Raw genomic sequence first — 10,000 nt, forward strand, 5'->3', positions numbered from 1 at the left:
TCACTCCTCACAAGGTTTTGGTCAGCCCAAGGTTATAGTTTTAGACACTTGCCTAAAGTTCCACACAATGGGATTGAACTCAGAACCACGTGGTTGGGAAGCAATCTTCTTACCACACAGCCATGCTTGTGTCTATAGTTGTAATATTTACACATTTGACCTAGGGGTAGACAAGAACGAGATGGCTGGATATTATCCATAGTTCTTGGTTGCACTTGGGAATCCAGCTAGAAAAACTACTGACAGATGCTACTGATAGGGCTCTATGGAATTGGTGCCCGGAGACTCAACCCAACAACTCTCCCAGGAATAGTGGGCAGACAAGATGGATGGATGAATGAATGAAATTCTCATATAGATATTGTTTTACTTGTTTCAGTCATTGAACTGCAACCGTGACGGAGCCCTACTTTGAAGGGTTTAGTTGAACATATGGATCCCGGTACATATTTTAAAATCTGGTACTTTTTCTATCAGTCACTTTTGCTGAGTGTTACGTTTTCAGGACATAAACAAACCAAGTATTAATGAGGGACAAATACAACACAAACACACACAAACATTATACGTATATATATATATATATATATATATATACACACACACACATATTATATATATATATTTAGACCAACCAAAGTCTTGTGAGTGGATTTGGTTTATGGAAACTGAAAGAAGCCTGTTGTGTGTGTGTGTATATATATAAATAAATAAGGCACAGGAGTGGTTGTGTGGTAAGTAGCTTGCTTACCAACCACATGGTTCCGGGTTCAGTCCCACTGTGTAGCACCTTGGGCAAGTGTCTTCTACTATAGCCTCAGGCCGACCAAAGCCGTCTGAGTGGATTTGGTAGACGGAAACTGAAAGAAGTCCGTCATATATATGTATATACATGTATGTGTGTGTGTTTGTGTCTGTGTTTGCCCACCCAACATCGATTGACAACCGATGCTGGTGAGTTTACATCCCTGTAACTTAGCGGTTCGACAAAAGTGACCAATAGAATAAGTACTGGGGTTGATCCACTCGACTAAAAATTCAAGGTGGTGCCCCAGCATGGCCGCAGTCTAATGACTGAAACAAGTAAATGGATATAAAAGACAGTCTTCTTCCACTTACTATATACCGAATCAACTCACAAGGCTTTGGTTGGCCTGGGGCTATTACAGAAGACAGTTACCCAAAGTGCCATGCAGTGGGACTGAACCCAAGGCTATAGAATTAGTAAGTAAACTTCATCAGACGGCCATGCCAGCGCCTATACAGACCAATAGAATAAGTACCAAACTTTAAAAAAAAGAAAGAAAAGAATTGGCATTGTTTGACTAAAGCCTTCAAAGTGGTGCTCCAGTATGGGCATGACTGCAGTCCAATTACCGAAACAAGTAAAGAAAAGAAGAATAAAAAGAAAACTGACTAGGCATAGGTATAGCTGGATGGTTAAGAAGTTTGCTTTGTAACCACATGGCTTTGGGTTTAGTTCCATTGCGTAGCACCTCAGGCAAGTGTCTTTTACTCTAAACCCTCTGCACCCCCCACCGCCATTCTGTGTATCAGAAAAAAAAAAGAGAGGGAATTTCTTGCTAGACCGTTTAATAGTTTGCTGGCTGTTCCTCCGAGAACTCACAACGGACGTAAATAGCTTCCCCAATCAATAACAAGTCAGCTGTTGTACAAAGCAGTCAAGAATTAGGATTCTGTGCATGTATGTGTGTGTGTTTCACAACTTGACAGCAAGTGTTTGTTTACGTTCCAGCGACCTAGCAGTTCGACAAAAATTAACGGACAGAACAAGTAAGTACCAGGCTTGAAAAATAACTGCTGGGGACGATTTAATCGACTAATACACTTTCGGATGGTGCTGCAGCGTGTGACCGAACATAAGTAAAATAAATAAAAATTATATATATATATATATATATATATATGTGTGTGTGTGTGTGTGCCATATGAATTTGCTGAGAGTCTTGAGCAAACTCAAAAGAAGTATTTTTCCCAACTTCAGTCTTCAAACTACGCTTATAAGCTGCTTTGCATGGTTACATTGTTATTTGCAGAATGATAACAGTAAATCCCCAGTGGAAGTAAATGGCAGGTAATGAGTAATATATAGTGTGCAAGCTCATACTCCATAAAACTAACGCGGCGATGAACAGAAATATTTCATCGAGAAACAATAATACCATTCACGATATGGAGCACACAAAGGGGGAACCTCTAAAAGGTCGTTTGAGATGTTAGAAATAACAGCTAAATCTCATTAATATCACACCACCCTAACGTCTAAAATAAAGGAAGGATATGTTACATAATGCAGTCCTGTATATCACTCAAAAATAAATAAATAAATAAATAAAAGGACAGAATAATCACGACTGGAATCCCCTTGATCCATACATCTGTTTGATCAGGGTTTACCAGAGCCCTAACAACAATTACCGTCAGAATATAGACGCAAGACACAAAAGCAGTAAAGTTAGTCGTAATTAAAAGTTTAGACAACAGACAATAGAAAAAGAAGAAAAAAAAGACGTAATAAGCTGGGTTGTTGTTTTTAAATATATTCGTCAAAGACTTTAAATAAAACGGCTTTGATCTAATTCTCTAGAGAAATAAGAAGCTGTTTGTACATGTGTGCCCACACAAACACATTTATATATATATATATGCACAATGAGTCAGGTGTTATGATACAATAAGGTCATAAAACCGCAAGTGTCTTTGATAAATTCAGTAAACAAAATGTCACAGAAATCATTAGACTATAGATTGAGATTAAACAATGAAATTTCATATACCCAAGTACAAGGGCGTAGTTTTTAAGTGGAGCGCAGGTGATCGTTTTCCTGCTTTTTTTTTTTTTTTTTTCTAAGCATGAATTTATTGCAGCTTCCCTGATCGATGTGGTAGTACGGGCAGTGTTGTCTTAAAGTATAGGTACTTTGGGTAGTTATCAATGAATGGGAAGGGAAGACAACGAAGATCTGGAAACCGAAAGCTGTATGCTGTAACTTACTGTCAATAAATAAATATAGGGACCCCAATGCATTGCGTTGCCTTGGGAACCCGCAACACTGTCAAGACAGCCCTAGATGCTACAGTGCCAGCAAAAAAAGCCGGCTGTTTAAACTGTCACAAGCGCACCTGCAACGATGTCGATAGCCAAGACCAGAGATGCTGAACAGTACGGCCTTCTGAAGGGCTACGTGAGGCCTTCTAAAAGAAACATAGCGTTTAAGAGGGGGGAAAGCATTACACTGGAATATACTTTTGATTTAGTTCTATTTTATTTAAACAGTTTTTAAAAACTAATTGCGATTTTTAGAAACACCTACTTCATATTTCTTTATGTACACTTGTAAAGACTTCGTAAAGAATTTAAAGAAACAATAAAAAAAATAATAAAGAAAGTTATGGTGGGTTGCTTATTCTGAAACTTTGCATTAGTTTCTATAAATAATTATAACTAATAATAATAAAGTTTATATTTTATAAAAACTAAAATAGTGATTATATTTATAAAACAAATGATATTTTTCTTCGAAGTTGCCTGCCAATATAAAAATATTCCCTACCTTTGTCCCGGACAACAAACTCTCATCGACCACAACAGCTGGCTGTATAATAAGAAGTACACCAGACTGGTACAGTTCACTACTGTAAATAGCAGCAGCAGGAGCACTATAAAAATGAGCGAGTGTTTCTATTCCAATATTACGAGTAACAGCTCCAACAGGAACTCGCTCGATACACTATCTGAGACGAAAGTCGATCCCGAAAAATCAGATATCGTAAAGTATTTATCTAGTCAAGCTTCTTCTTGTCTGTGCCAGAAACACCGTTCTCATGTATAATTAAACATCATATTCTTTGCATAGACATGTTGCCGTAGGCGAAGTGCTGTTCAGTCAACGTCTGAATATACAAATGCAGTCATGACCCAATAGTGACAATACAATAAATATACTTTTCTATATAAATAAAAAAAACTCTTGTATGCAAGGGCCTTTTCTCTCTCTCTTTCTTTCTCTATTTCCTAAGTGGAACGAATTCACCCAAATATGTTTTCTATTGAATATACACACAGATATTCATCCAATAATTCTAAAGTATATCACGAGTCGTTATTTAGTCGCCGTCGCGTGTAATAAAAGGCATAACAACATCAATTCCGTGAGGAATACACAACTGCGAGGTGCCCCCAGCCATCAGCTGCGATATTGATATGATTATTTATTTATTTTAAAAACAGAGATACCATTTAAGAGAAGAACAGAAGTAGTAGAACACAAATCTAGTATATAACTGGTATTTATTTTACTAATATCGAAGACATACAAATAAAAAATTACGTTTAATGTAAAGCGAGGTTTTGAACGTAGAAACGCAAAATCGTCCGATATTGGCACCGACCGCACTGCATTATATAGGTAATAAAAACGGTGATTTATCGCCTACTAAATAAAGATATAAAATAATAATAGTTTTCATGTAATACATTTGCAAGTAAATTATTTCACTTCTAGTTATTTACCTCCAAACAACAACAAAAACATCATACCGGAGAATTTATTTTGCTTCTGAATTCAACTTCCGACGTGTATGCGAAAAGTAACTACTATTTACCCGGTGGTTGAAGACTGTTGCTTCTAAAATAATCGTAACATTCATTTACAGTAATTAAACTTAAATATTGAGAGTTAGAATAGGAAATTACTTTATTAGATGCAAAACACAGTAAGAATTTATGAAATACTACTCTGCTAATGTAATAAAACCTACAATCAGGTTATTTACGCTATACATCCGGCATTTGACAGAAGGAACTTTCTTGAGAATAACGAAATAAGGAATGTGTAATTATCACAATATATATAAATATATATGTACATATTCAAGGATTTTTCTCGCAGGAAGCTAATTACTTATAAACTTTCTCGGATTAGAAAGCGAAATGTAAATAAACAGTGAAAAACAACGTCGGGTTAATAACTTACTATTGATGTAAATAGTTCACCCCTAACAGCAGGCCCGTCTTAAAAAAAAACAAAAAAAAAACACTGTAAGGCATACTCTGTGTAAAGCAATAGACTGGGGATCCAACGCAGTTAACCTACATGTATGCCACAACATGCATATCTTAGCATAGGTCTCTTTGACCGTGGGGGACCCCTGGGCAACGGCCCAACGTGCGTACTTGCTTAATAGAGGAGGAATAAACACATTGGAAATAGCAACACTGAAAATGCGTGGCTACAAAGAGAAAGAAAGAGAGAAAGGGGAAATCGTGTTGCTATGAACTGTTGTTGATGCTACCTGCACAACTCACTGCTAGGAATGGGAAAAAATACAGTGATATATAGGTATCATACGCCACTCAGGTGAATATCGAGATTCGATATATGTAACTATCTATCAACTCGATAATTCTGTCAGTAAGCACATCTGAAAGTTCTTAAAGCATTTTTGATCACCTAACATTTTTTTTAAATGTTGTTTTTATTTAAAAAAAAAAAAAAATTCGAATTTTTGTCTCAGCATTACATTAAGAGTGACCAGAAATTCTGTATTTATTCTTCGTGGGTGCTTGGAATGGTATTCCAAATAAATCATTCTTTCTTTAGACACAAGGGTTGACATTTTGGGGAGGGGTTAGTCGATGAAATCAACTCCCAGTACTTGACCGGCACGTCACTTTATTTTATCGACCTCGGTAGGGCTAATGGCAAAGTTGACCTCAGAACCATACACACACAAAATAATAATAATTGTTTCTAATTTAGGTACAAGGCCAGCTATTTTGAGGTGAAGAGGTTACTCGATCGCATCGATCCAGTACTTAACTGGTACTTTAATTGGATCGACCCCGGAATGATGATAGGCAAAGTTGACCTCGGCTGGACTTGAACTTAGAATCACAAAAAAAAAATAAAAAATAACACAAGACAAATCGACTACAGCACGTGAAACGGTACAGAAAAGAATGGATCAATATGGAAAGCAAAGAAATTTGAAAAAAAAAAAAGTCCATACTACATCGAATAATATACTTTTTTCTGTCTTTCGATGAGAATGGAAAGAATAAAGAAATTGGACGAAGAAGCGACGCCAACTCCTAAATAAAAAGACGTAACTAGAATTAATATGATCGGGTCTTTTATTAGATTATTGTTTTGATCTTTTAGTTGTTGTTCTTGTTTCTGCATTTTATGTTGTTGTTTTTTGTTTTTTTTTAGAAAAAAGTTTCCATCATTTAATTTCGGATAGAGGTATATAAATAAATAAAATTATATTTTACTAGTTGAAGAAGAAATCAAATACAATTGGAATAAACATATTTAAAATTGTCTATCGAGTTGTCTTTATTTAAGGAGAGAGAGAGAGAGAGAGAGAAAGAAAGAGGGAACGAAAAAAGAGAGAGAAAGAAAGTGTGTATTCTCTGTGTATATGTTTGTACGTGTTTGTTTTTGTATGTCTTTATGTGTTTTTATGTTTAAATGTCTTTGTATGTACGTGTTAGTGCTGCTCTGTATATGCTTATATGAGTGTACAAGTTCGTGTACATGTATGTGTATGTACATGTGTATTCGTGCTGGTTGTATATGTTTGTGCGTGTGTATGTAAGTAACGTATGTACATGTGTTGGTGTTGGTTTGTACATCTCTGTATGTGTGCGTGTGTGTGTATATGTATGCATTTACATGTTTGTCTTGGTTTCTATATGAGTATGTGTATGTATATGTTGAGCCTTATACCTATATGAATCTGCGAATGTATGTGTAAATTATATTTGTGTGTGTGCCTGACGTTGGCGTTAATGTGGAAGGATATATCACGAACCAATATATCTAGTAAACAAATAAAGCAAAGCATCCGACAGACATGTTGCCAAGGCAGAATAGACAGACACCAAATAAACAACTCCACAACGTGTAGGTAGACCAGCTACTATCGCTTCATAAACAAATATATATACACATACATATACATACATACACACACATATATATATATATATATATATATATATATATATATATATATATATATATATATATATATATACAGCATAATACCCTAGATAAACAGAAATATAAATAAACCACAGCATATACTATACGATTCAAGGAAATCAAGGGTAGGAAAGAAAACCAAAAACAAATCTAAACTGCTGAGATACATTAACAAGAGAAGAAAGTTGAATAGTAATATTAATAATAAACTGCAATTATTAGTGTTATTACAAAATAACGAAGATAGTTTGTTTTATCGTTTTCTCTCTATAATAATTAGTGAATAAAAACAAAATTATTTTTACTTACCCAAGATATATTATATGTATTTATATGTATGTTATCAGCGAATAAAGAGTCATCCTTTTCAAGCAAAAGACAGCCGTCAGCTCGACTAGTGATAGTAATAATAATAATAAAAGTAATAATAATAGTAATAATAATAACAGTAGCAGCTGTCATTTACACTACGACCATAACGAGTTGCCGCTGTGATAGCTACTACCACTGCCACTATTATTAGTGGATACTAACTAGCAGACCTGGTACTGTTAGTAGTAGTGGTAGTGGTGTAGTAATAGTAGTAGTAGTAGTAGTGGTGGTAGTGGTAGTAGAGGTGGCGATAGTGGCGCTTGTTATGATTATCGTACTGTAACTACTCTTGACCCAGCACACCCTCCTCCTCTTCCTCTACCCTTATTTTTCTCCCTACCTCGTGTCTCCCCTCCCTTTCTCTTCCTTTAACACTCTTTATCTCTATCTCCGTTCCTTATCTTTCTCTCTGTATCTCTCTCTCTCTCATAGATAGATAGATAGATTCCTCTTCCGTTTTTTTTTCTTCTTCTCTATCTCTGTCTCTGTCTGTATCCTCCCGCGTAACTATTTTCCTCTCTCACTTTCCCTGAACTATCTCTGTCCTCCTATCTCCTTTTCTATCTCTCTATCTATCGAGATATATACAAGCACACACACACATATACTTCCATTTTTATCACTGTTTTTGTTTCTATCCTCCCTCGTAACTCTGTGGCGCTCTCCCTTTCCCTTTACTCTCTCTCTCTCTCTCTCTCTCTCTCTCTTCACCGCCGCTGTCACGGTTTCAACCATCAGTCGTATCCTCTTACTCTCCACCTCAGAAACTCTCTACACACATTCAGCATTCAAATAGTTTCTATTTCACGAATTTTCTTCCAATGATAACTTCTTTTCTCTTGTGCTTGACGTTGTTGTTCACACACACTCACATACGTTTTAGTATTCCATCTTTTGTTTAATTTTTTTCTCCCCCGTTTTCTTTCAACAGATGCAACACATTACCTTATCTTTTCTATCTCAAACCTACCTATATGTTAACAGTGGAGTTTTGATGTATACATAAGGTAGATTTTAAACTTAATTTCTACTCACTTCAATTCTGAAACATTCACACATACAATCAAGTACACACCAACTCGCAAACTCATGCACACTCATCTTTATTTACCCACAAACACTACTACACAGTGTGTGTGTGTGTGTGTGTAGAAAGGCGGTCTTTGAGTATAAAGTACCAGCTTCACTTTCTCAAACTTTGGCTGGTATGAGTTTGGTGGCCGCGTAAGTTTTTTTTCTTTGTTATTGACATTGTGTTACGGCCAACATGTTTGTCACAGATATTTCTTTTATTCTTTCACTGAACTAGCAAACCACTGTCATACAGTGCCGCAAACACATTAGTACTCTGGACAAAATGCTTAGCGACTATTCTTCCGGGTTCAAACATTGTCCTTTCTCCGTTCGGGGTCGATAAAATAAGTACCTGTCAAGTACTGGGGCTCGATGTAATCGGCTAGCCACCGACACCACCCCAAATTTTAGGTCTTGTGCTTGTAGTGGGAAATTTATTTTAGTTATTTCGGTCATTGGACTGCAGCCATACTGAAGCATTGCCTTGAAGGTGTTATTTTTTTAGTTGATCAGATGGACCTCGACGCTTGTTTTAAGTGTAGTACATATTCTGTCGATTTCTTTTATTGCCGAACTGCTAAGTTATGGTGGTATAACTGTGAAAGTCACCAATACTGATTTAGTGAAAATTCTGTAAGAATACAAATTCTAATAAATCAGAACAGTGTAAGCTCACGGGGGTGAGGTGCAGGGCTGTCTAAAACAACGTTATAGGCCCTTGGACAAAGAACGAGACTGGGGCCTCTACATTGTCAGCAAGGCACAGCATAATAAATTAGCATTGGTCACGTTAACCTACGGGGCCCCAAGAAAAATTCCCAGTGTGCCAAATGAAAGACAGTACTAAGAGTATTTTACTATTGGGACCAGAAGTTAGGGTGATGATAGATTGGTAGAATCGTTAGAGCTTCGGACAAAATGCCTAGCGATATCTGTTCCAACGCTTTACGTTCTGAGGTTAACTTTCTCTTTCATCATTTTTATTGGTGGGGTCGGAAAAAATGAAGTTCTCTGTTCTGGTACTGGGGGCAATTTTATGACCTACAATCCACAAAAAAAAAAAATGGAAATTTCTAGCTTTGTACCTATGTTAGCAATGATTATGTAAGAGGTGATATAGTTTTTGGAAATCTGATATACCGATTCAGTAAAACTTGCTAAAGAATGCAAATTGGAAAAAGTCGGAACATTTACACATTGATGCATGTCAATGGAGGTCAGAGCAATCTGATTGTTATCGGCGGAATCAATATTAACATTATTCATCTACACATTAGGAATATTCTGTCTTAAATTATAAAGTATCGAAGTCAAGTGAAAACGATTTTGTAAAGATGGAAATAGTATGCCATTACAAAACAGCAATATTACCCAATTTTATATTCCATCTAAAATAACAGCAACAGCAAAACTTTAAAATATATATCACTTGACAAAACATGTTGACCGCTGCACAGCGTCAGTAACACACACACAAACGCGCGCGCTCATCTACCTTTTGCGGCCATCAAACAGAGCGCGCTTAAAGTTTAAGTAAAACC

At 36.2% G+C, this 10,000-nt stretch overlaps 1 protein-coding gene across 4 annotated transcripts in view; it reads right to left on the reverse strand.

Moving 5' to 3' along the window:
- The window catches only part of LOC115223791 (ankyrin repeat and IBR domain-containing protein 1), a 312,949-nt gene extending 305,272 nt beyond the window's left edge, over positions 1-7,677 (reverse strand). The window contains exon 1 of one of the 4 annotated variants that reach the window (XM_036515478.1): positions 7,323-7,677. The gene's annotated coding sequence lies outside the window, so the exon portion shown is untranslated. Of the gene's footprint in view, positions 1-3,575; positions 3,961-7,322 lie in introns of those variants that run through there. The other 3 variants (XM_036515472.1, XM_029794458.2, XM_036515484.1) reach the window with 3 other exon arrangements.
- Between the last annotated feature and the right edge of the window lie 2,323 nt (positions 7,678-10,000).

The sequence above is a fragment of the Octopus sinensis genome, linkage group LG2 (genome assembly GCF_006345805.1).
Source record: "Octopus sinensis linkage group LG2, ASM634580v1, whole genome shotgun sequence".
Lineage (NCBI taxonomy): Eukaryota > Metazoa > Mollusca > Cephalopoda > Octopoda > Octopodidae > Octopus > Octopus sinensis.